The sequence below is a fragment of the Tamandua tetradactyla genome, chromosome 10 (assembly GCF_023851605.1).
Source record: "Tamandua tetradactyla isolate mTamTet1 chromosome 10, mTamTet1.pri, whole genome shotgun sequence".
Lineage (NCBI taxonomy): Eukaryota > Metazoa > Chordata > Mammalia > Pilosa > Myrmecophagidae > Tamandua > Tamandua tetradactyla.
Window position 1 is genome coordinate 88,439,408 of NC_135336.1, and position 26,093 is coordinate 88,465,500.

Here is a 26,093-nt window from a genome sequence, read left to right on the forward strand (position 1 = left end):
GTTCGTTTTTTGCCTTTCTCAATCCCATTAAGCTAAAATTTGGGATTGCCTAACTCCAGTCAGAATTTGTTCTTATTTGTATTTGCATGTGTCAAGGAAGGAAAGAAGTCTCCTTTCTTGGAAAGTTCTGTGGTTTCTCCCATAAATGATTCAGTGCTCTGATATGTCAAGATACAAAGGTATCATTTTCAGGATTTGCCTAAAAAGCATTAAGAGGAGTACTTTATCAAAACCATGAAATGCCCTGGGGTAGACTTGTGGTTCTTAACCAGGGTGATTTTGCTCCCTGAGGGGACATCTGGCAATGTCTGGAGATAGTTTTGATTGTGACTGGAGGTGGGGGATGCTAGCAGGTAGAGGCCAGGGTTGCTGCTGAACATTCTGTAATGCACAGGACAACCCCCACAACAAATTGCCGGGCCCAAACTGTCAGTAGCGCTGAGGTTGAGACAGATGGGCTAGGCTGGTTAATTACTGGGGAATTTAGGCAAATGCCAAGAGAGAGCAAATTGTAGGGCCATCTGGTTCTTGCGTGTAAGTCCCTAATCATCTTGACCCTCAGGTTCCTAATTTGTAAAATGAAGTTTTCCATAGATTGCAAAAATTCTCTCCAGTTTTAATGTTAAATAAGCCAATTAACCCTAAAGCTGCTTTAACATTTGACCAAAGCCAGAGTCCCTGTAGTCCTGACAGAACCTACTTTTTCAGTAACCCCAAAGCTTATAAATACTAATATACTAATATAGAGGAGGGATTCTTCACTAAATTTATACAGATCAAGGGTTAACAGAATCAGAGGAAGAGGGGTAAGTTACAGACCTTTAAATACAAAGATTAATATTTGATTACTGTCGATCTGAAGAGGGTTACATAAATTTACAGAATTTCAGCAGTCAGCGGGCCCCTTGTAGAAAATGGAGGCTGGAGAAATAGAGTCCCCAAATCTCTTTGCTCTACCAGAATGAAAATATTTTAACAGGGTTGAAATGTTTGAACACCACAGGTGTTATATTAAGGAGTCATTGAGTAAATGTTTTTCATATCTGTGCTAGTCTCAGCCTGAAATCTTAGGCTGTGTTTCCAAAAGAGAGATATTTATGACTCAAAAGCAATTAGTTCCCTAGAAGTGTGGGCTTTAAGCCAATTTTTAGTCATTAAAATGTGAAAGCATCATCTGCTTTTGTAGCATTGTCAAAAATATAAGGCAAACTATCTTACATTATCAGTCTCCTTTTTTCATTCATTTGACAAGTTTCCAAAACCTTATTTACCACTGCATGTTATCTATATAACATCATTTAATAATTTCCTTTTGTCTAACATATTTACAGTATTCTTGGTATTAGCAATAATAATCTTATAGAGCATTCAAAATAAATGCTGAGGGCCTATTAATATTATAGTGAAGGTGCTTCATTTAGAGTTAGAATTAAAGGAAAATGTAATCCTTGTCATCTTCTGCAATTTCTCTGCTAAAGAATTTGCTTTTTGTGGGCCATTTAGTTTGCATAGGCATGAGAAGAATGTTGTTGTACATGGCTAGTTAAACATCTAACCATTGGTATTGACAGAGTATGTTTCTCTATCTCATCCTGTGGTACATGGGCTTGGATGTATAATTAACTCAGTACAAATAAGACACTAAGAGAGATCTGGATTTCAAATTCAATTCAACAAAAGTATATTATCCACTTGCCAAGTACAATGCAGGGCAATAGCCATAGAGGTTGCAAAAATGAACAACGCACAACCCAGCCCTTGAGGTGCTTCCAATTTAGTAGCAAGGATTGCACATGGATTCCACTTCCTGGACACGAGAATACACATACACGTGGTAGATTTACAGTAGTTTACAAAAGGTATTCAAAGAACGAATGGCATGAGGAAAGACCGTGTTAAGAAAACATGGGGTAAGAGCAAGACATTCAGGGGCAGTAAGTAATCTTCCTTTGTAATAGTGTATGTTATGGTATATTGAAAAATTAAATTGGAAAGTTTCACTATGCCTTGGTTGTGGGGGAAGTTTGGGCAAAGGAGATATTTTGAAAAGGGGAGTGAATGAACACAGCTGGACTTTCAGAAAATTAATCTGGTTGCATAAATAGGTTACATAATTTGTACCAAGTTCCCCAGAGCAGGGATCCATTCATTCATTTAAAATGTATTGAATGCTTATGCTTTGCCAGACATCCTGGAAGATACCAGGGACACAATGGTGAATGAAAGAAACATGGGTACTGGTCTCAAAGAGTCCTTAGTCTAGTGGGAGAGTAGATATTTGCCTAATTAACCACACTGGATAATTTTAAAACATGCCCCCAAATTCCCTCAAAAGTTGGAGCCTTATTATTCTCTCCTTGATTATGGGTTGGACTTAAAGGTTTGTTTCTAACAAATGAAGCAGAAGTGACTTCAAGACAAGGTCATAAAAGGCATTGGAATCTTCTTCTCACCTATTCTCTCTTGGAACACTCACTCTGGGGTGAGCTGATTGCCATGTTGTGAAAAGACTCAAGCAGGCCATGGAGAGGCTCATCTGGTGAGGAACTGAGACCTTTGGCCAATGGCCACATGAATGAACTTGGAAGCAGATCCTCCAGTGCCAGGCAAGGCTTCAAATGACTGTAGACCTGGTTAAGACCTTGAGCGCATATTCATGAACATCCCTGAGCCAGAACCATCCCGCTAAGTCATTCCTGGTTCCTGATTCTCAGAATCTTTGTGCTAATAAAAGTTTGTTATTTGAAGCCAACAGGTTTTGAGATATTTCCTTATGCAGTAATAGATTTTAAAAAATACACCAAACAAGTGAAATAAGTGCCCAAACAAAAAGAAACATGGCTTATGAATTCACATAAAAAGAGGAATCTGACTGAGATGAGGAATCTGTGATGGCTTCCATAACGTGGTGACTGCTGAGCTAAGATCTGATGGACGAGCATCAGCTAAAGAGGCAAAGTGAGAAGGTGGAAGAAGATGATCTAGATAGAGCAAAAACATATATGTAAAGTTCCTGTGCCATGTTAAAAGACTCCATAGGAGGGCAGTGTGGCTGAGTATGAAGTGATAGGAGAATGTGGTAGACCCTGAGCTTGTAGAAGAAGGAAGGAACTAGAAGTTCATATTAGAAATTTGGGCCTTCATTTCAACAGTGATGGGAAGTCATTGAAGAAGTGTAAGCACAGGGGTAAGATGACCAGAACTGCATTTTGGAAAGACTACTCTGGAGGACGATAACACTAAGACTTCCAGTCCAGGTGACTGAAAAATGATTACGTCAAAAGAAGAAAAAGGGAAATCAGGAAAAGGAGCAAGTTTGGAGATAACGGTAATTAGTTTTTATATCTCTTTAATTGTCTGTCCATCTTTCTATCTATCCATTCAAAATGTCTTTATTTTGCACTCCATACATGCTCTTCTGTTAGATTCAATATATACGAGGATGAACATAACATGGTTCCTGCCTTCAAGAAATTTATAATATGTGGAGATATTTGTAACTAACTGTAATACAGTGTGGCATCACTGGGGTGTGACTAAGTGCCAAGGAAGGGTGGAGACCAGAGACTTTAAATTATGCCTGGGAGGCTCAGGGCCACTTTGGGGTGTTGGCAGGACTTCGAGATTCATTATTAGAGGCAACAGGATACATGACTCTAGGAGTCTGGGAGAGTGGCTGGAACTGAAGATATGGATTTGGAAGCCATTTTAAAAACTGTTTATTATGGAAAACTTCCAAACATAAAAGTAGAGAAAATAGCAAGATGAACCAGCTAAACTCATCATCCAGCTTCACCAACTCTCAACTCACAGCTAACCTTGTTTCATCTATCTATGCCCCAGAGACTCTTGCACCTTCTCTCTTTTTTATATCAGCTTTATTGAGATTTATTTCACATACCATAAAATGCATCTTTTTAAAGTATATACAATTCAGTGATTTTTAGTATATTCATGAGTTGTACAATCATCAATGCTATCATTTATATATTATGATTATATATCATTTATAATTTGCAATCACTTTAATAATTATAATTTATGATCATTATAATTTCAGAACATTTCCATAACTTCCACATGAAGCCCTGTGTCCACATTCTCCTGTTCCCCCCCATCCCCTAGCAACCACTAATCTATTCTCTATGGATTAGCCTATTCTGGAACATTTCTTATAAATGGAGTGGTATAATATGTGGCTTTTGTGACTGCCTTCTTTCACTTAGCGTAATGTTTTCAAGGTTTAACACATTGTAGAGTCTATCAGCACTTCATTCTTCTATATGGCTGAATAATATTCCATTGCAAAGATATTTCATATTTTGTTGATGGCACCCCACCTTTTTCTTTGAAATTATTTTTTTAAAGGAATTCTCAAAGTCAATTCTGCATTGTCTTGTAGAATGGCCCACATCCCAGATTTTCTGTTCCTCTGATGTTGTTTAACCTGGGTCTCTGTCCCCTGTATTTCCTTTAAACTGGTAGCTGAATCTCAACTCCTTTGCAGGTAGTGGTGTCTGCTTTGGAAGCCAGGTGAATTGCTGTCACATGAGAGTCAGGAGAGCGGATGGGGTTACCAAGGTGACACTGAACAGGGCGAAGAAGAGAGCATCTAAGGTAGAAGGTCGGCAGCTTACATTTAAGGCCAGAACATCAGCTCTGGGCTTGATGACTTTGAAACATGAGGCGAGGATTAGAGAACAGGTAGGTTATAGCAGTTTTTATGAGAAGGAAAACTGTGAGTGTCACCAAATTAAAGATGTTAATGAAAACAACAGAGCTGACCCAGTCTGCCTTTTATGCCACAGACAATTTGATACTGCTGAGGGTTTACTGATTCTATCAGGAGAAAAAATATTCATTAAAATGGTTCTGGGTGTGCCCTGGTGGCTCAGCAGGCAGAGTTCTCACCTGCCATGCCAGAGGCCTGGGTTTGATTCCTGGTGCCTGCCCATGCAAAAAAAAAAAAAAAAAAAATGGCTTTCCATGTGAAACACTCTATATAATTTAAGATAAATATAAATTATAAAAGGCTACTATTAAAACAATATTTTTTAATGCCTTGGATATTTTTAAAGAGTGGTAATAATCAGAAATGGGGACGCAGATCATGTCAAACACCAACGTAGAAAGGTAGACATACGAAGTCAGATCTTAACTCATGATGCTGACGGAACAAACATTCAGATTCTCTTCCAGCTTTAACATTCTATGTTTTCATTAACTGGGAATATGTTCTTACATTTCTCCCTGAAAGAAAAAATACATTCTAGCCAGGGGAATTTTAGGCTACAGTGTTAAACTCACACCCATTTCATTTTACCACTGGAAACTTGGACATTGCCAGGATTGAGTCCTTGTATGTGGACACTTCCCAGGCTGCTTTGAGGGCAGAGAGATAAAGGGGCAGTTTTTAAGAGTGTAGATTATTGAGGTTATGATAATGACCACGAGGTGGTGGCCTGAGTCACGCAAAGCTGAAAAGCAAGGTTTTTCCCTAAGGAGTTTTAAAAACCATTTATTGGCTGCCTTTGATCTCAGGAGTTTAGGGCGAGCATTCTGAGCAGAAGGGCTGAGTCAGTGTATGAAAGAGGAGCCACATTTTTTAACCGCCAAGAGAGGAGGAATTTGCAATTGCAAACTGCCGCACTCTATTTTATCTGTCACTGAACATGTTTGGGCAGTGGCTATTTTCTCACGTCTGAATCCTGAAAAGGGAAAGATAAGAGATAATGGAACATGGTAAAATGAAATATGAAACAGCTTTCCCCCCAGCTTCTTAATTGCCTGCTCACTTCTCATATGATCACTTCTCATAAACAGTAAATGCTGAACAAGCTTCCTTTCCCCCAACATTCCTGTAAATAAGGATATGACTCACAAACCCTGCAACCTCCCAAATGCCATAGACGGGATAGTAATATGACTACATAAAAATGGCTGGAAAAAAGAAAGAAATTGATGGTGCATGTTTTTTTTTTTTTAATTTTGTTTTCATTTAAATTGTGATTGTGTCTATTCCTAAGTATTCTGAGAAAATTTGGCTTGCCAATCAAATCTTCGAGATTGGTGATTTCTGGGAACTAACAGCATGAACACAGAGGTCAGATCCCAGATCCCTGGCAAGAAACAAGACTCAAGACTCATTATGGAATCACCATGGGCTGCGGGCAAATAGCTATTTGGTTGTTCTTTCTCTTTTTTGATAGAGTTGAGGGAGCTGAGCATTGGTGGCATCTCTGGCATCATCTGGCAAATCCGGGTTTGAGTTTGTGAGTTAGAATTAAGATCCAGGCACAGATTCTCCATTTCCCCTAATGGAGAAATTACCTTCTATTAGTTGAGATGCTGGTAGGAAACAGAAACACACTCAAAAGGGGGGAATTAAAGAGAGTTTAATGAAGAGACAAAGCTGGGCCAGAGTTACAGGAAACCAAAGGGGAAAGTGAAGCATTTTGGGAACAGTCACCTCAGGAAACCCTCCCCCAGGCCTTCGTGGATAAGGGAGGGAGAGAGGGAGGGTAGTTACTGGAACCTGGCCTGGGCTGGGGTGGTGTGAGAGGCTTCCCCAACGGCTGACCTTTGGTGGAGGACCCAACTCCTTACCCAGGGCTTGGTAAGGAGAAGGTAGGAGAATAAGCAAATAGCTCAGATTCTCTGTCTTTCCATCCTTGTATGTTCTGAATGGTTGACCATACCCAACTGCATGCCACAGAGCTGGGGACCCTGTTTGGTGCAGTCCATAGAGGCCAGTCTCCCAGGACACAGAGAGGTGGAGAAGGATAGAGAGTGGATCTAGAGGGACAAATGAAGAGTCACCAGCATAGACCACTAACCAGCAAAAGAGATGGGCATGCTTCAGAAGCTAATAAAGATATCAGGATGACCAGGCTTGTGCTTTTAATTCCGTGATTTTTGCCTACTAGTAAATCCCCATTAAATATCTAGAAGCCTGAAACAGGAGTACCAGCAACTCATCTTCCCTGGAGGTTGACCAGGTACAGAGTTGTCAGATAAAATACAAGATGTCCAGTTAAAATGGAATTTCAGATGGCAGATGTATATCTAATAATTTTTAAATATATGTCCCAAATGTGGAGTTTACTTTTGTTACATGAAACACAGATGGATCTCAAAAACCATTATGCTAAGTGAAAGAAACCAGGAACAAAATAGTATATACCATATACTTCTATTTATCTGAAATTCCAGAAAAGCAAATTGAAGCTGTAACAGAACACAGATCAATAGAAGGGAAGGGGACCAACCAGGATGAGGCGTGAGGGGACTTTTTAGAATTATGGAAATATTCAATATTTTGATTCTGGTGGTGATGATGTGGTCTATTCAATTGCCAAAAACTCATCAAATTGTACATTTTAAATGAGTGCATTTTATTTTACGCAAATTATTCCTCAATAAAGTTGACTTAATTTTTCTTAAAGTTATCTGACATTCAATTTTACCTAGGAGTGCTGTATTTTTTATTTGCTAAATCTGGCAAATCTTATCAGGGAGATGGTGTGGGAGAAAACTTTGCATGTTTGTCAGAATAAGCCACCCACTCCATGCCTTGATCTCCACTACAGTATGTTGGGTGGGAAGGAAAGTTCTCTGGAAGTAGAATATGGTACAGCATTTCTAAAACCATGAGCTTTTTTTTCTTTTCTTTTCTTTTTTTTTTTACATGGGCAGGCACCAGGAATCGAACCCGGGTCCTTGGGCATGGCAGGCAAGCACTCTTACCTGCTGAGGCACCATGGCCCACCCAATGATCTTTCAACTCTGGTGTTTGAAACATCAATAAGTATTCCTACAAAAAAGGAAAGAAAAAAAACAGTTGGTCATGTCAAATAAATTAGAGAAACACCTGGACCAAAAAAAAGTTAGAGATCTCTCAATTTAAAGATTTCCCTTGGCATTTAATGCTAACAGGCACTGTGATGCCATTAATAGTGTTTCCTTGCTTTATTTAAAAAGCACCACAACAAACAGGCTCCTAATATCCCTTTGTTCCACTGAGACCATAGTTTCTATTTAAATGCAGCATAAGTTTAACAGGCATTTTAGTGTTTATCATTTGAAATAGAATTTTATTTTTATCTCATAATCTTGCTTCAGGGCTTAATTTGCATTTATAAAGATGTTTTAAAGCTCCCCATGTAGGTTTGCAAAGTGATAGCGTTATATTTAATATGATTTTAGATTGTTCACTTCATAGTGGATAATTTTGCTCATCTTAATATGAGGAATCAATTTAAGACCAAATTATCATCCAAGCAGTGACAATCCCAGATTATTCAGAGAGAAAAAATTTGGATAAAACATCAGCTTTCTCTGCTTCACAAGGTTATTTTTAGAAACACATGATGTACTATTGTGAAAGGCTGTTCAAACCATTGCGGGCTGCACTAAAGTTTTAATATTGTTACCCTCACTGTAGCGTTGGTGAGTTACACAGGTCTTATGATTTTCTATATTTCTTATTTTAGTCAATTTGTTGCCTGATATGTAAATCTAACTGATAGTGTATAAAGGAAAAAAAAACGAGGTGTATCAATTAGGATTAGAATTAGCCATGAGGAGGAGAAAAATCCCAAAATAATAGTGATGTTTTAGTTGCTAAAGCTGCTGAAATGCAATATACCAGAAATGGATAGGCTTTTATAAAGGGGACTTATTAAGTTACAAGTTTAAGGTTCTAAGGCCATGAAAATGACTAAACTAAGGCATCCAGAGAAAGATACTTTGTCTTTGAAGAAAGGCCTGGATAGCATCTGGGTTTTATCTGTCACATGGGAAAGCATATAGTTGGCATCTTCTGGTCCTTTCTTAACTTCTCTGGGGTGAATGATGAATTTCTTTACTTCGCTTCCCTTGGCTCTCTCCAGGTTCTGGCTTTTCAGTTCTGTGAGTTCTTGTTTAGCATCTCATGGTAGGGCATATAGCAATGTTTGCTGGGCTTCTCTCCGAGCTTCTGGTTTTAAATGTCTCTTGCAGATCCTGTGGGTCTTTTTGGCATTTTCCTTGGCATCTCTACACATCTATGTCTATTTCAGTTCTCCAAGCATCTCCAAATGTCTGAACTTTCTTCAAAATGTTTACCCTTTGAAGGATTCCAAACTAATTAAGACCCATCTTGAATGGGTGAGATCACATCTCCATCTAATCAAAAGTTCACCCCATAATTGGGTGTGCCATATCTCCATGGAAACAACCTAATAGAAGAAGTCCCATCCTACAATACTGGATCAGGATTAAAAGAGCTAAGCTGCCCCTACAAGATTGGATTAGTATTAAAAGAGCATGGCTTTCTGTGGTACATAACAGTTTTACACTAGCACAAGTGGTTTAAACAAACTGGATTCTGCCATCACACATCAAAAGTGTGTGAGTCCTGGGCTGATGCTTAGGCTTATGAAGTCTTCAGGGCCTCAAACTTCTCTGCCATTATTGAAATATTGTCTTCATTCTCATGGTATAGGATGGTGGCTTCATGCCCCAGAGAGGAGAAGAAAGAGTCAAAGAAGAGGAGGGGGCCACAGAGTGGTCTGGCTCTCCTAGAAGCTGCTGCAAGATGCTTGCATGTATACCCTCTAGTATAGAACTTAGTACATAAGAAAGAGAGAGAGGACATGAGGTGAATTTCTTTTCTGCATCCGTTTTAATAATCATACAATTTTTCCTTTAATCAGTCAATATTATAATACTACTACACTTTTTTTTAAATTAAGAACAAACAAAAACATTAACATATAATTCTGTTCTACATATATATTCAGTAATTCTCAATATTATCACATAGTTACATATTCATCATTTCTCAGAACTTTTGCATCAATCCAGAAAAAGAAATAAAAAGACAATAGAAAAAAGAAATAAAACAATAATAGAAAAAAAAGATTATGCATACCATACCCCTCACCCCTCACTATATTTTTCCCACGCACTACTACACTTTTCTAATATCAAATCATTCTCATTTTCTTGGATAAATCCACATTTTCATAATATATATAACCCTTTTTCAAAAATATAAAACTGGGTTGGGACGATCATTTTGCTTACAATTTTTGCATCTTTGATCATGGTTGAGATTGACTATAATTATCCTTTCTCATATTGTCATTGCCTGGTTTTGTTACCAAGTTTAGCTTAGCCTCAGAATGAGATGAGATTGAAGTGTTTGAAGGTCTGTTACTTTAGTTGATTTCTTTGTCATGGTGGCTTATTTGACATATTGGTGAATTTTGATTTGGGGTTTGTTGGGATTTTACCCGTGGGGATTCTGGAATTCCTTAAGGCATGGATTTGAGGGTGCCCTCCTCCAGAAAGGAATTGTATTTACCTCAGCAAAGTGCACAGAGCACTGCAAATAAATTTTTCAGTTTGGGAGTTTGGTGGTCATGAAGCCAGTATGAATTCTCAGGTGAGATTTTTGTTTTTCTTCCCAGAGTCAATGCTGAAATAAAGACATTTCCTTGCTATTAGCTTTTGTAAGACTGATTCCTTTCTTTCTTTTTTTAACCAGGAATGTATTCTTTCAAGGAACTAATTTGAATTCATGTTCTCAGTGGGCCTAAGACATTGTCTCCAGTCCCCTACGCATGACATTTATTTTAACCTTGGCAAGTTCTACCCCAAATGTGACCTTGGGACCAACAACTTTGTCATCACCAAGGCACTTGTTAGAAATACCAATTTATGGGTCCCACTCCGACTTATTGAATCAGTATCTATGGGTTAGGGGCCCAGGAATATGTTTTAAATCAATCTTCAGGTGATTCTCTGTACAATAAAGCGTAAGAATCACTACTCGAGATCATTGCAGTTGGTAGATGATTTGGGTAGGGCTTCAATCCTTATGGATTCCTACTTGTGTGTCATTCCCAGAAGATTTTCCTTGTTTTCTTGCTTAATCAAACTTATAAAAAAAACTTTAAAAATATTGTATGTAGCAGTTTTATGTATTTGTAGCAGAATGGCTTAAGGATATTTGGTCTGCTTTAATGCCTGGAAAGGAAGTAAGGATGATTACTTTCGTATAGTAAGTAATAAACTCCCCAATTATTGGCATTTTCTTTTTCTTATACCAGGTCAATTTTGTCAAGGGTGAAGGATGACAAAGGGAGGTTATGACAATTATTTGGTTCCTAGATTGGAGATTTTGAAGTCACTTCATAGGCCAGGGGCAGAAAATATTACCCTATTGTAAGAGGTCTAGTCCTTGACTATAGAAGTCATTATCCAGTTCTTGTAAAAATCACCAATAGGAACTTGTCTCTCAAAATCCCCACAAAGATCAATTGCAAATAGCTCCTAAAAGTTATTGCTCAAAATCATTCCTTTCTTGTTTTCTTCCACGCATTGGAGAGAATGAGAGTGAGGACTCCCTATATAGTCTACTGGTCTTTCTTGGATTCCAATATTAGGCCATCAGACTAATCACTGAGCAGAAAGTTCTATAGACTTTTACCTTTAGCTTTTACTTGATTACTGGATTTAATACAAGCTTACTAAGCATCAGGAACAACTACATAATTTGCAGGTCCCAAAGAAAAATGAAAATTTACGGCCTCTTATTAAAAAAAATTATTAAGAATCTCAAAGTGGTGACTATAGAGCATTAAACCCAGTTCAGGGTCCTTCTGAGCTGGAATCCTGTGTGACCATGAAGCCTGCTCAGGTTAGGATATTACTTTGCACCAGCATGTCCTCACAAAAATCTCACCTAACCCCCTCCCACACACCCCAAGTCATTGACATTGGTTTCTTCCATAATCTTTATTTTTGTACAGCACTATGTGACATAACAGGGTCTGATAAGAAATAATAAATTGGCTTTAACCTAAGTTTTTTCTTAATTTATTTTTTATTCCTGATTAGTAGAGGTCATAATCATTTCCTTGTCTTCTAATATATTCTAGTAAAATTCAGTATTTTAGGTCAGCTTCATAGTTCTGTTTATACATGTGGTGAACATCTGTGTGACTATTTTTATGGGAATGACTACTATCAAACCGATTAGGAAAATTTTTCAAAGTGATCTGAAAGAATTGAAGTCATCCACATAGGATATTGTATTAGTCAGTGTTCTTCAGAGACACAGAATCAAGAGGATATATATGTAAATAGTATGAGATTTATTATAGGAATTGTCATATGCAACCGTGGAGATTGGCAGGTCTTGATTTTAAAGGACAGGTTTCAAGCTGCAAACTCTGATGAAGATTTTAATGAATTCCCCAATAGAAGCTGGCTGGCAGAAGTAGAGACAGACTTTTTGACTGCTGAAATTATTGGTTCTCTGTTTAAAGCCTTCAACTGATTAGATGAGGCTTGTTTCATTGATGAGGACAATCTCTTTTGTTGATTGTAGATGTAATCAGCCATTGGTGCAATCAATTGACTTAATCCATGTAATGCCCTCACAGTAACAACTGGGCCAGTGCTTGCTTGGCAAAGCAACTGGACACCATAACCTAGCCAAGTTGACATAAGAAATTAGGCATTACAGCTACAGAGTGAATTATTTAACCAAGGAGATGTGATATGCCCAGATCATGAAATATTTATAAGGCAAATTAAAGGCATGTATTGTAATGAAAGTAGCTTCTGATTGCCTTATTTCGTATATATACTGTCTTCACAAACTGCATATAACTTAAAATTCCTGCCTTCACACTTGGTACAGAAAGTTACCAATAGCTGACAATTTGCTCATTTCTATAAATGAAGATTCAGCTAGAAAAATGGTAAATTCTTATACTAACAATCTTACTGATTGATGACTTTGTCCTACAAAGATGACTGAAAAGATATGATTATTACAGAGGAAATTGATGAAGCAGCTTTATTCAATAGATTTTCCCTGAGACTTCCTTCCTTGGATTTTTATGCCTCTCACCAGAGATGTGATCTTTTTTCTCATGTTGGCTCTTTTAGGATTGGAATCCTACAAATATTATCATTACTACTATAGGATATGGTTTGGTTGTAGAGGAAATACAGAATGACAGGTGGTGGAATCACTCAAAGTTGATCAGAAAGTAGCTCTGGTCACAAACCATCAGTCTCAGGGAGCATTAAGAGTTGGAAAAAGTAGTTAGAGTGCTAAAAAAACGACTCTCTGATGGAACAGAGGGAGCAGTACTGAATGGGAGAGAGGCAAGTCTTGCTGAGACAGTAGGTCACATTCCACTCAACAATCTTATAAAGATACTTAGACTACTGAGAAGAGAAAAGAAACCAGCTCAGAGGTCAGAGAAGGCTGATGTAGTGAGGAAAAAAACAGCTATTATCACTTAACACCTTGAGGGTAAAAAAACTGTTAAGAAGAAACTGATGATATCAAAAGACAGTGGTCCTGCCCTTGTGCCCTGTGCATACAGCCACCCGTGTCCCACCCCCCTGCATACCCACACTCCCTGCCCTCATCCCCCTGAACCCCTTAGCCACCCTGTGCCCCACACACCTGCACAGCTCCCACAATCAGCCTCCCATCATGCCCTGCTTCCATGTCCACTGTGCTGTGACCTGCCCCACACATGAGGTCTACTTACTGTGCACCCTACCCCCATGCCCCTTTGTGCATCTCCCATGACCCCGTAATCTGCACCCCACACCCCTGATTGCCAGCTTGGCACTCCTGCCCCATACGTAACCCTGTATTACGCCCCACCAATGCACTGCTGTGCCCGCGCCTTGTCCTGCATCCTGCCTCATGCCTGTTCTGCAAATACAAAACCTTAGATAAATGAGGGAAATCAACTTCCAAAGTAACCCTATTGAGATAATTAAATGTCTCAAAGTCAACAGAAATTCACAAAGCATATGAAGTTGCAGACTTCATGTTAGCCCTGCCTAATGACCAAATTCAAACACTGGAGGAGACACAGATCTTGGAACAACTAATCAAAGATGTTTATACAGCTCTAGTAAATAAATCCAGTGGATTGGCTTATGAGATAAAGGATATCAAAAAGACACCAGAAGAGTGTAAAGAAGAATTTGAAAGTATAAGCAGAAAAATAGCAGATATAACAGAGATGAAAGATACTGTAAATCAAATGAAAAATATACTAGAGACACACAAAAGGAGATTTGAAGAGGCAAAAGAAAGAATAAGTGAACTAGAGGACAGATAATTGAATTTGAATACACAAAAGAACAAAGGGCAAAAAAAAGATGGAAAAATTTGAATTGGATATCAGGGAAATGATAGATAACATGAAGCGTGCAAAGTTAAGAATCATCACTGTCTCAGAAGGAGAAGAGAAGAGGGTTAGGAAGATTAGTTGATATAATGGGGGATAACTTCCTGACCCTTGTAAAAGATATAAATATGTAGATCAAAGAAACCCAACAAACCCCAAATAGAATAAATCCAAATAGGCCAACTCCAAGCCACATTCTAATCAGTCTGTTAAATATTGAAGAGAAGCAGAAGATCCTGAAAACATCAAGAGAAAAACAACTCACCATATACAATGGAAACTACATAAGACTGAGTTTGGACTACTCAACAGGCACCATAAAGGAAAGAGGGCAGTGGTATGATATATTTAAGACCCTGAAGAGAAAGACTCCCAGCCAAGAATTCTATATCCAGCCAGACTGTCCTTCAAAATTGATGTAGAGGTAAAAAATTTCACAGACAGAAGAAGGCTGAGAGAATTTGTCATAAGAGAATGGCTTTACAAGAAACACTAAAGGGAGTTCTGTTGGCCAAAAAAAAAAGGAGAAGGAGGTCTGCAGGAGGTCACAGAATTGAAGAATACCACTAAGGGTAACTTAATGGATAAAAAGAGAAAGAGGGAAAATAATATTTATATCTGTGGCTTACAAAGACTCATCTTAGACCCAAGGATATGAATATATTGAAAGCGAAAAGAATCAAGTATATAGGAGTACGCTTAACCAGGGTTGTAAAGGACCTATACACAGAAAACTATGTAACATTGCTAAAAGAAATCAAAGAATATATAAATAGGTGGAAAGATATTCCCTGCTCATGGATAGGAAGCTTAAATGTAGTTGAGATGTCAATTCTACCCAAATTGATCTACAGATTCATTCAATATATTGAATACCAATCAGAAATCCAACAGCCTATTCTGAAGAATTAGAAAAGCTAATTATCAAATTCATTTGGAAGGAAAAGAGACCTCAAATAGCCAAAAATATCTTAAGAAAGAAGAAATCAGAGGAATAACACTGATTTTAAAGCTTATGATAAAACCTCAGTGGTCAAAACAGCATGGTACTGGCACAAAGATAGAAGTGTTGATCAACAAAAACAAATCGAGAGTGCAGAAATAAATTATCAAATCTATGATCAGCTATTCTTCAACAAGGCCCACAAATCCAATGAACTGGGACAAAACAATCTTTTCAATAAATAGGCATGGAAGAACTGGATATCAATATCGAAAAGAATGAAAGAGAACCTTTACCTTACGCCCTATACAAAAGTTAAATCAAAGTGGATCGAAGACCTAAATCTAAGAGCCAGTACCATAAAACTCCTAGAAAATATAGGGAAACATCTTCAAGACCTAGTATAGGAAATAGCTTCTTAAACTTTCCACCCAAAGCACAAGCCACAAAAGAAAAAAAAAATAGATAAGTGGGAATGCCTCAAAGTCAAATACTGTGTTAATTTGCAAGTTGCTGAAATGAGATATACCAGAACTGCAACAGTTTTTAAAAGGGGAATTTAGTAAGTTACAAGTTTACAGTTTTAAGGAAGTGGAAGTGTCCAAATTAAGGCACCAATAAGAGGTTACCTTCATTTAAGAAAGGCCAATGAATCAGAAACACTTCTGTCAGCTGGGTAGTCACGTAGCTGGCATCTGCTGATCCTTTGCTCTTGGGCTCCACTGCTTTCACCCTCTGTTCCTGTGGGGGTTCCTCACTTTGCTTCTCCAGGGCTGGCTTTTATCTTTTGGCTTCCCTTGGCCCTCTCCAGGTTCTGGCTTTCTTAACATTTTGTTATGATGTCTGCTGGGCTCCAAGTATCTCCATACATCCGTGTCTCTGTTCTCTATGTCAGCTCTGCTGTGAAGTTTCTGTCAGCTCTGAGGCTTCTGTTGTTTCTGTAAGCCCTGTAGCTTCTGTCATTTTTTTTTTCTCTCCAAAATGTTTCCTCTTTCAAAGGATTCTGGTAAACTAATCTAGATGCACTTGGAATGGGTAGAGTCACGTCTCTACCTAATCAAAGGTCATACTCACAATTGGATGAGTCACATCTCTCTGGAGATAATCTAATCATGCTTTCAACCTACAATGCTGAATAGGGATTAAAAGAAATAGTTGCTCCCACAAGGTAGGTTCAGGATTATAACATGTCTTTTCTGGGGTACATAATACTTTCAAACCAGCACAAATGCTTCTGTATCTCAAAAGAGTTTGTCAAAAAGGTGAATAGGCAGTCAACTCAATGGGAGAAAATACTTGCAAATCATGTATTGGATAAAGGTTTGATGTCCTGTATACATAAAAAAAATCATACAACTCAACAACAATAAACAAACAACCCAATTAGAAAATGGGCAAAAGATATGAATAGACATTTTTTCTGAAGAGCAAATACAGATAACTAAAAAGCACATGAAGAGATGCTCATTTTCATTAGCTATAAGGGAAATGCAGATCAAGACTACAACGATATATCACCTCACACCTATAAGAATAACTGTTATTAAACAAATAGGAAACTACAAATTTGGAGAGGATGTGGAGAAATTGGAACACTTACATACTGCTGATGGGAACGTATAATGGTCCAGCTGGTACGGAAGACAGTTTGGCATTTCCTTAGAAAACTAAATATCAAGTTGTCCTGTGACCCAGCAATACCACTACTTGGCATATACCTGGAAGGGCTGAAAGCAGTGACTCCAGTAAGCATTTGCACACCAATGTTCATGGCAGTATTATCTACAATTGCCAAAAGATGGAAACAATCAAGTGCCCATCAACAGATGAGTGGATAAACAAAATGTGGTATATACATACAATGGACTATTATGTAGCAGTAAGACAAATTGATATCCTGAAGCACATGACAAGATGGATGAGTCTTGAGGACATAATGCTGAATGAAATAAGCCAGACACAGAAGGATAGATGCTGTATGACTCCATTTTTATGACCATGCTAAAGGTAAAATTAGAGGCTCATAATAGAGAAAATAGGGGAGTTAGAGATACAGAGAAGCTAGAGATGGGTGAACAGTTAGCTAATGAGGCTGAACTTTAAGGTATGGGAAGGTATAGAAGTGAAGGCAGATCATTAGTGGGTCTATAAGTAATATTGCCATGTTGAAGGTGAACATGATTGAAAGGGGTTGTATAGACCCATGTGTCCCACCGATTAACACTACAAATAAAATAAGTTATTGCATGAATTACTTCAACAGTATGAATCTTCTACAAAGAGTGTATAACATTAGAGTATAGAGGGAAAATTGCTAATGCATGCTATGATCTATATTTAACATAGCAGTACCAGGGGTAAATAATTGGGGCAGCGGGGAAGGACAAGAGTTAAGGATAGGTTTGATTTCCTGTTTGGTGAAGGTGTGTTTATCAGTTGTTTTTCCCTTGGGACCAATGAAAATTGTCTAAAATTGAGAGTGTTGATGACTATACAACTAAGTGAGGATAATGTGGGACATGGATTGTTAACTTTGGACATTATATGTGATGTTCAATGAACGGAGGTGACTGACGAATACACTGAGAAGTAGAATGGCAAGCTGTGATGTATACATATGATCGAACATTGTGCAGCTACAGAAAGGAATGACGTCATGGGGCATGTAACAAGGTGGATGAACCTGAGGATATTATGTGATGCAAAATAATCTAGAAACAAAAGAACACATATTGTATTGTCTCTTAGAAAATAACTAAGAGAAAATCGGGGTCTAGATTGTAAGCTCTTACACCAGTCACATTTAGTCCACAGCTGTTATTGTTATTTTCATATTTTGTGAGGCTGTGCTATATATGTATAACCTGCCCTCCCCTCTATGTGGAATGTGATGTACAGGGGTGAGAAGGAGCAGGGAGGGAGCAGGTACCATGGGATCAACAATGCCATCCTGACCAAATGAGGGAAAGGAACTGTAGTAAAATAAGGTATCAGTGTCCAAAAGAGTTCAAATAGTGTCTAGAGGCTATTCTGGAGGCTACTCTTACATGAGCTTCAGCTAGATATTGCTACTTACCATGGTTTGCCAACCCCCAACCAAAACCATTCATGTTAACCCTAAAGAACAACTAGGGCTCTATCTGAGATTCTACAAAATTTCCATGCACTATGATTACTTTCCAGAAACCTATAACCTCCAGATGGGTCTTAGGCCAGATAAGTCCTGAAACCCAGAGGGGCCAGCCTCTCTAGAATATCAAATAGTTCCATCCTCTCTTCCCATATTATCGACAGCCCTTTCTAACAAGAAAAACTTAGAATAGGCATAGCACAAATACCCCTAACGTTTGGGAGAAAGATCAAAGGAGAAGGAGGAGTTATAACAGAGAAGATAGGAGTTAACAAATGAGTATGACTACTGAAACATTCTATTAATATTTCTTTTAGTCTGCAGTTCTTGAACAGCTAGAAGGAAAAAACAAAATTGTGGAACAGTGACCCAGTGACCAGACTCTTAAATCTGTTCTATAACTGCTTGCTGCAATGTACTTTGAAATTTATTGCTTTTTTTGTAGATATGTTATATTTCACAATTAAAAAAATCAGAAAAAAAGACAGTGGCATCATTGGATCAAATAAGGTTGAACTAAATGAAAGAGTTTATTAATTAACTAAACATTTCTTGGACACTGACTATGTTTCAAGTACTATGGTAGATCCTGGGAAAATGAAGATGAATGAGGCAATATACTTTCTGGCTTCTGATTGCTACTCTAATCATATCACTGCTCCCCTCCTCTCCTGGAATTCTACACTCATAGTGCGAAGTGAGAATGTCATGTTCTCTCTTACTTTAAGATCTTATACATGCTGTTCTTGCTGCCTGGAATGTTTTCTCTCCCTGACATCACCTGGCTAACTCCTATTAATCATTTAGGTCTCAGTCCAGATGTTATTTCCTCCTAAAAGATTCCTTCGACCTGTGAAGATGGGTTTGGTGACTTTCCTCTGTGTTCTCAACTCACCCTATTTTAGAACTTATCCTCCTGAGTAACATTGCTTTCTGACATGCCTGTTTTCCAGAATGAGCTGGGAACTTCTTGATGACCATGGCTGTGTCTTGTCCATGAACCTATGTCAATATCCGGCACCTGGCAGGCACTGAATAACTATTTAGTATAAAAGAAGGAATAAAAGAATTAATAGGGCGGGCCATGGTGGCTCAGCAGGTAAGAATGCTTGCCTGCCAAGCCCGAGGACCTGGGTTCGATTCCCGGTGCCTGCCCATGTTAAAAAAAAAAAAAGAAAAAAGAATTAATGAAGATCCTGTATCTGTTCTCCTAAAACATTTATTGAAAATTAATGATGCATGGAACAATGTGCTGGGTGTTTAACAGTCGAGTGGAGGGAAGGGTCATGTGTGAGTTGTGGTGGCACAGAAAGGAAGTAGCCACTATTCATGGTCTCACAGAGCCTACAGTCTGCTAACACTTGTGACTAATGTAATATAAGACAAGTGGCATGAAGCTATGGCTTTAATCCAAGATGAGACAGTAGGGATTCCAGGTTTAACAAATAAAATAAAGGGCACCCAGTTAAATCCAAATTTCAGGTAAAAAACAAAATAGCATATATATGTCTCATGCAATAGTGGGGGCACACTTTTACTAAAGAATTATTTGCTGTTTATTAAAATTCAAATTTGACTGGGCATCTTGTATTTTAATTTGTATCCCTAAAAGAGAGGGATATGGACTAAAAGAGATTACTTGTTTTCTGAGGGATTCAGATATGGATATTAGAGAAAGGTAGATGATTTAGGGAAGAATTTCTGGAAAAGATAGGAACTGAATAGGTTCACAAAGGATGGGAAGACAAAAACATGAGGAAATGCAGTTTAGGTTATCAGAACCTCTCAGTGGTGGCAGATTCAGTGAGTAGAGTAAATCTGGTTTGGCCAGCAAGTAGAAGATATGAATGGGGGCGATAAGAAACTAAGTGATTGGGCAGAGTAACACCATATGTTCCAAAGTCTTAATCCTGTGAGTATTCCAACCCTTTCACCTTGGCCACACTTTGTAAACAGGCAGAAAAACCAGATCTCTTTGCCTGGGCAAATGTCTCATCCTCACATAGTTAAGCAGGCTTGGACATTAATCCCTTTCTGTAAATTGTGAAGATGAACATCAGAAACACTTTGCGAGGGTCATCAGTTCCTCAACTGCTTGCTTTTTCTCAAACATCTGTGTCAAAACAGCATCTCTAGCCAAGTCAAGGAAAAAGTGAGTACTAGTAGTGATGACTTTTCAAAATATTATTGTCTTTCTTTTTTTTTCACGTGGACAGGCACTGGGAATCGAACCCGGGTCCTCCGGCATGGCAGGCGAGCATTCTTGCTTGCTGAGCCACCGTGGCCCACCCAAAATATTATTAACTTTTATGGCATTTGTAATTTTTGTCTTTTCCAAATTTCTGGAAAAGGTAGGAACTGAATTGATTAATGCATGGAATATTAAATTTGTGATAAACAGATACAAATAACTGATTTATGATCTAGGAAAAGATGGCGAAGCTTCTATAAACTTTGTTGAGCACCTACTATGTTCCAGGAGGCAACATATGTAATTTCTCATAATCTTTATGAGACTACTATAATGTAAGAATTGTTATGTGCAACTTGCTGAGGCTCACAGAGTTTAAGTCACTTGTCTATGATCACACAACTAGCACGTGATTAGTTTGGAATTCAAATATGGCCTGATCCAACATCAATATTCTTTCCATTACACCCCTCCTACAGATACAGATCCATAGGTAACTAAAAATTATTGCACACCTACGGCAGATGCATTTTGGGAATCGAAAGGAAGGAGCATCTAATTCTGATTTGTGGGCATCAAGATGCTTCCTAGTGGAAGTGATGCTTGAGTGATGAATGACAAAATTATCTCATCTTTTAATGGGGTTGATAGCAGGCAATTTATGTAAAATATTCACAGGTAAAAGAAGCACTAATAGCCAAAAATACTGAATATTGTATTTCATCCTAAAAATCTCTTAGGTTTCTTTAAACTTTTATTAAATTTCTCACATTGATGACATACATTTAAATTCTCATACTTGCTCCCTTTATCATTAAACACCTACTAACATCAGTCATATTCATTAAATGGTTATTATTTATAATTTTTTACTACTTATATGATTATAAGAAACACTACACGTTCACATGGAATTGTGATTTAAACTTTATACGTCTATAACCAGCATGAATTGTTGAATACATTTGGGTTGACAAAATTCCTCCCACAAAATTATTTCAATCATGTAAAATGTTACTTACATAATTGAAATGGTATTATAGTTGTAAAATATTCAATTTTGTTATTATGTAAGATTAAAGTAAGTAAAAGAAGGACTTTAGCAGCATACTCCCTAGAGAAAAACTGAAACATTTCTGTTCATATAATTTTAAAATACAACTTTAATGAAAAAAGGAAGAACAAATGGTTTTACAATGCTTTGATTTCTTAAAGTACATTACACACATTTAAATTGAAAACATCAAAGAAGTTGTCTTGAATTTGCCCTTATAAAGTGAGCCAATATTCCTGCCCTTTCAATCCAGACCTAGCTTCTATAGCCTCTCTCTAGAAAGCTTTCTAGAAGGACCTTACCCTTTGGTTAATGCTTGCCTATTTTCTCTCAGCAATTATTTGTATGTTGCCTTAGATGTTTTGTAGTTTTACCTTATGTAAAAAAAGCCATTCAAAAATGCCCAGGGCACTGTCTTCACTCAGCAAGCTTATGCAGCCATCTTTGACTAACTGATTTTCTGACAATGACTATCCATTAGGCACGGAAAGAAAGATGTGATTCTGGCCTTGGGGAGAAAACCTGTGAAGGAAAGTGTTTTCATTTCCTAGCCTGCACAAGCAAATATGATAACATGGTTTGGGTTAAAAAATGGGAATTTATTTGCTTAAGTTTTGAGGCTGTGAAAAAGTCCGAATCAAGGCATCATCAAAGTGATGCTTTTTCCCTGAAGACTGTGGAGTTCTTGGGATGGCTGCTGGTGATCCTTTGTCCTTACTTGTCACGTGGCAAGGCACATGGTGGCATCTCCTAGTCTCTTCCTTCTCTTCGGGTCCTGTTAATCAGCTTCTTGTTTCTTATGGCTTTCTCTCTGTGTGACTTTCATTCCCCACTTATAAAGGACTCCAGTAATTGGATTAAGACCTATTCTGATTGAGGTGGGCCACACCTTCACAGAAGTACCCCCTCCAAACGTTCCTACTTACAATGGGTTCACCCCCATGGGAATGGAATAGGCTTAAGAACATGTTTCTCTGAGGGTACATACAGCTTCAAAACACCCCAGAAGGTAACATGTTTGAATTTCAGATCTATTCCTCAGTAAATCATAAAAGTTAATGCTTATATTTACTAAAGGATGAATTTTAAATGAGGATTAAATCATGGCTTTCATAGCTTATAAAGTGAGCACGTACTGATAATTAGAAAAATTTTAGCTACTATGACAAATTTAAAATAGAACCCCAATTTATAATCAAATAAGGAATGCAAAATGAACTTACAAACTGATACAAAACTGGCAAAATTGCTCAATATCTACATGGACACGATTTGCATTTTTCTTGCTGGGGATTATTTGCATTTTTAATTTTCTCCAGGTTAACTTCTATTTCTAGAGGGTTGTGAAAAGAGTATAGTTAGAGGCAAATAAAGGCTATATATAACCCAGATGGATGAGCTAGACAGGACATCCAGTAAATTTCAAAGTCTTTCACATTTTTTCCTTACTTATTCTTCCCTTCTTACAAAAGCATCCTTAAAGGGCATTTGACGTCTTTGTAATGATAATCAAGATCCAGGAATTAATTAATGAATAAAGTTAGTTGCTGTGGAAAAAACAGTCATATATAGGAATTTTGAAATATTTACAATTCATTTTGTATAAAAAGCATAAAAATCAAGGGTCTTTTTGAGGATCTGGCATTAATTAACCATTATTTGTCTTAAAAACTGAAATATCCTATTTTTCTGTACATATTCCATGACATAAATATAAGCACTCCAGATACTTTGGATTAGTTGTCCAGCTACCAACAATCTCGCTGTAACTCACAGAACTGCCTCTATGATAATACAATGATAACAATAGTTATAATAAAATCTGACAGCCAATATTTATTGATCTCTTACATGTGCTAGATACTGGGCTGGGTGTTTTTCCTATAATATTTTAAATGTAATTTTCATAGCACCAGTGCAATGGGTATAATTATCTTACTTTATGGAATAGCAATTTATGCCTTTCTTACCCTGTCCCTTTTTAATAAAGGAAAAGAAATTTTAACCAAATAACTCTCATTGAACAATTCTGAATTGTAATGTTTTAAAAGCAGCATAGTTTGGTTAACTAAACAGTCATCATCTGTTGGCTCCTGTTCCCTCAACAACTTGACTTCTTTCCCCTCAGTTTTGAGTTATGGAGAGCTTAATATAATTGCTGACGTTTAATCTCTGTGCAATGCTTTGAAAAATCTCTCAAGTTAAAAAAACCTCAGTTAACCATGAGTGGAGAGCCTTGAAAAGGATTTGAGTGTTTGCTTTCACAGACAGATTTAGGGTCTGTTAACTCTTGACTTCTGGCCATTTAGAAAGAAAACTTCTGACAGCGTAATGCAATGAAATTACAAAACAAACACTATTTGGGGACCTGAGATAGTATCTACCTACCTAGGAAAACTAATTTATGTTCACCCTTATCCTCTTCTGTGGACTCAATTCTTGCCTCTTTTCTTCTTTGTCCTTGTTCTCTTTATCTGCTTTGTATGTTTAAAGATTAATTTAGTACCTGACAGCACAAAAAAGATATATACTATTTGACTTTTTTTTTTTAACATACACAAGGGAACTAATTTTAGTATATATACTGCATTTGGTTTATTTTACAGATAAATCTTTCTTTTTGTCCTATAGTTACAGTTCTGAACTCACATGGCTACTCTCTGCATTTCTTTATTTACCAGTTTTGCTTTGTGGCAAAAAAGGAAATCAGAAAGCAATCACTGGGCAGGCCATGGTGGCTCAGCAGGCAAGAATGCTTGCCTCCCATGCCAGAGGACCTGGGTTCATTTCCCGGTGCCTGCCTATGAAAAAAAAGCAATCACTGCATCAAGGGCACCTCTAAATAAAAGATGGCTTCCTCCAGGCCTGACTTTCTTCACCCCACTAATGGAAAGGGTTAGGACAAGGAAGTTGTACGAGTCATTACCATTGCCACATCCCCAGGAAAACCCCTACTCAATCTTCCTTCTGTACTGTGTCGTCTCTCTCTCCAGCCAAGTTCCTGGGTTACAGGAGCTGTTTTCAGAACACACATTCAGTGTTTTTCTGTAGGAATGTCGCATCAATTGGATTAAAAACAGCAGAAAGAAAGCCAGATGCAAAAAAAATTTTTTTTGACAGACAGAAGAACAGATCCTGATCCAAACATTCATTTCCAAGCTGGTTGTTTGGAAGTGGGAATGCAGTTTCAATTTCTTAGCTATCCTCTGGTGCCCAAGCACATCCTACCACCAGCACAGCATTTGATGGCTGTCTTGGAAGCTGTCTTAGTTTCCCAGCTGCTAAGACAAATACCATGCAATGGGTTGGTTTAACAACAGGAATTTATTGGCTCGTGATTTCAGAGACTAGAACACTTGCTTCCACCCTGGGTGGGTAGCTTCTGGCCAGTGGGCACTCCTTGGGGTTCCTTAGCTTTTTTCTGCATCACATGGTGATGTTCTCTCCTTTCTCTTCTGGATTCTGTTGACTTCCAGCTTTCTGTTTCCCTGTGTTTTTGTTTTTCTCTGTGGCCTTCTCTATAAGTCCTCCAATAATAGGATTGATACTGTTCTAGCTTGCTAGCTGCCAGAATGCAATATACCAGAAATAGAATGACTTTTAATAAGTTGCTAGTTTACAGTGCTAGGGCCAGGAAAATGTCCCAATTGAAACAAATCTATAGAAATGTACAATTTAAGGCATCTGGGGAAAGATACCTTGGTTCAAGAAGGCCGACGACGTTCAATTTTTCTCTCTCAGCTGCAAGGCCACGTGGCAAACATGGCAGCATCTGCTGGCTTTCTTGTGGCTCTACCAAAAGGGACTCTCTCCAAAATGTTTCCTCTTTCAAAGGATTCCAGTAAGCAACTCCACCTTCAGTGGGTGGAGACACACCTCCATGGAAATCAAAAGTTACCACCCACAATTGGGTGGGTCATATCTTCATGGAAACAATCAAAATGCTCCCACCCAGCAATATTGAATGAGGATTAAGGGGCATGGCTTTTCTGGGGTCCACCACAGATTCAGACCAGCACAGATACCTATCCTGGTTCAGTTGGCCACACTTTGATAATAACATCTTCAAAAGGCCTTATTTATAATGGGTTACACCAGAAGAAATGGACTAAGATTAAGAACAATTTTTTCCTGGGGTACATAACTCAATCTAGCACAGAGGTCAAGCCATCTCCACATGTGATATTGACTACCTCAGACAGTCTTCCCCATCATACAACTGTGGTTTGAACAGCTGGTGGAAGACATCCCTCTAGCCACGGGAATGGGACTTTTCCTAGAGATGAAGACACCAGCCATAGAGAGGGGGCAAGAAAGGGGGACAGGAAGATGCTGAATCCTGTTGTGGGGGCCTTAGGTGATTTGGGGCACCTGACCATTTCTTCTCTGACACTAGGTGTTTTAGTTTGTTAAAGCTGCCAAAATAATATACCAGAAAAGGAATGACTTTTTAAAAGGGGATTTATTAAGTTGCAATTTTACAGTTCTAAGGCCATGAAAATAACCCAATTAAGGCATCAATAAGAGGTTACCTTCATTCAAGAAAGGCTGATAGGGCG

The 26,093-nt window shown here is 38.0% G+C and overlaps 1 long non-coding RNA gene across 2 annotated transcripts in view; it reads left to right on the forward strand.

Annotated features, from left to right (window-relative positions):
- The first annotated feature begins 2,453 nt into the window (after window positions 1-2,453).
- LOC143648579 (uncharacterized) overlaps window positions 2,454-26,093 on the forward strand; it is a 52,754-nt gene continuing 29,114 nt past the window's right edge. The window contains exons 1-3 of one of the 2 annotated variants that reach the window (XR_013158637.1): window positions 2,454-2,606; window positions 3,153-3,328; window positions 4,508-4,698. This is a non-coding gene — a long non-coding RNA (uncharacterized LOC143648579). Of the gene's footprint in view, window positions 2,607-3,152; window positions 3,329-4,507; window positions 4,699-26,093 lie in introns of those variants that run through there. The other variant, XR_013158636.1, reaches the window with a different exon arrangement.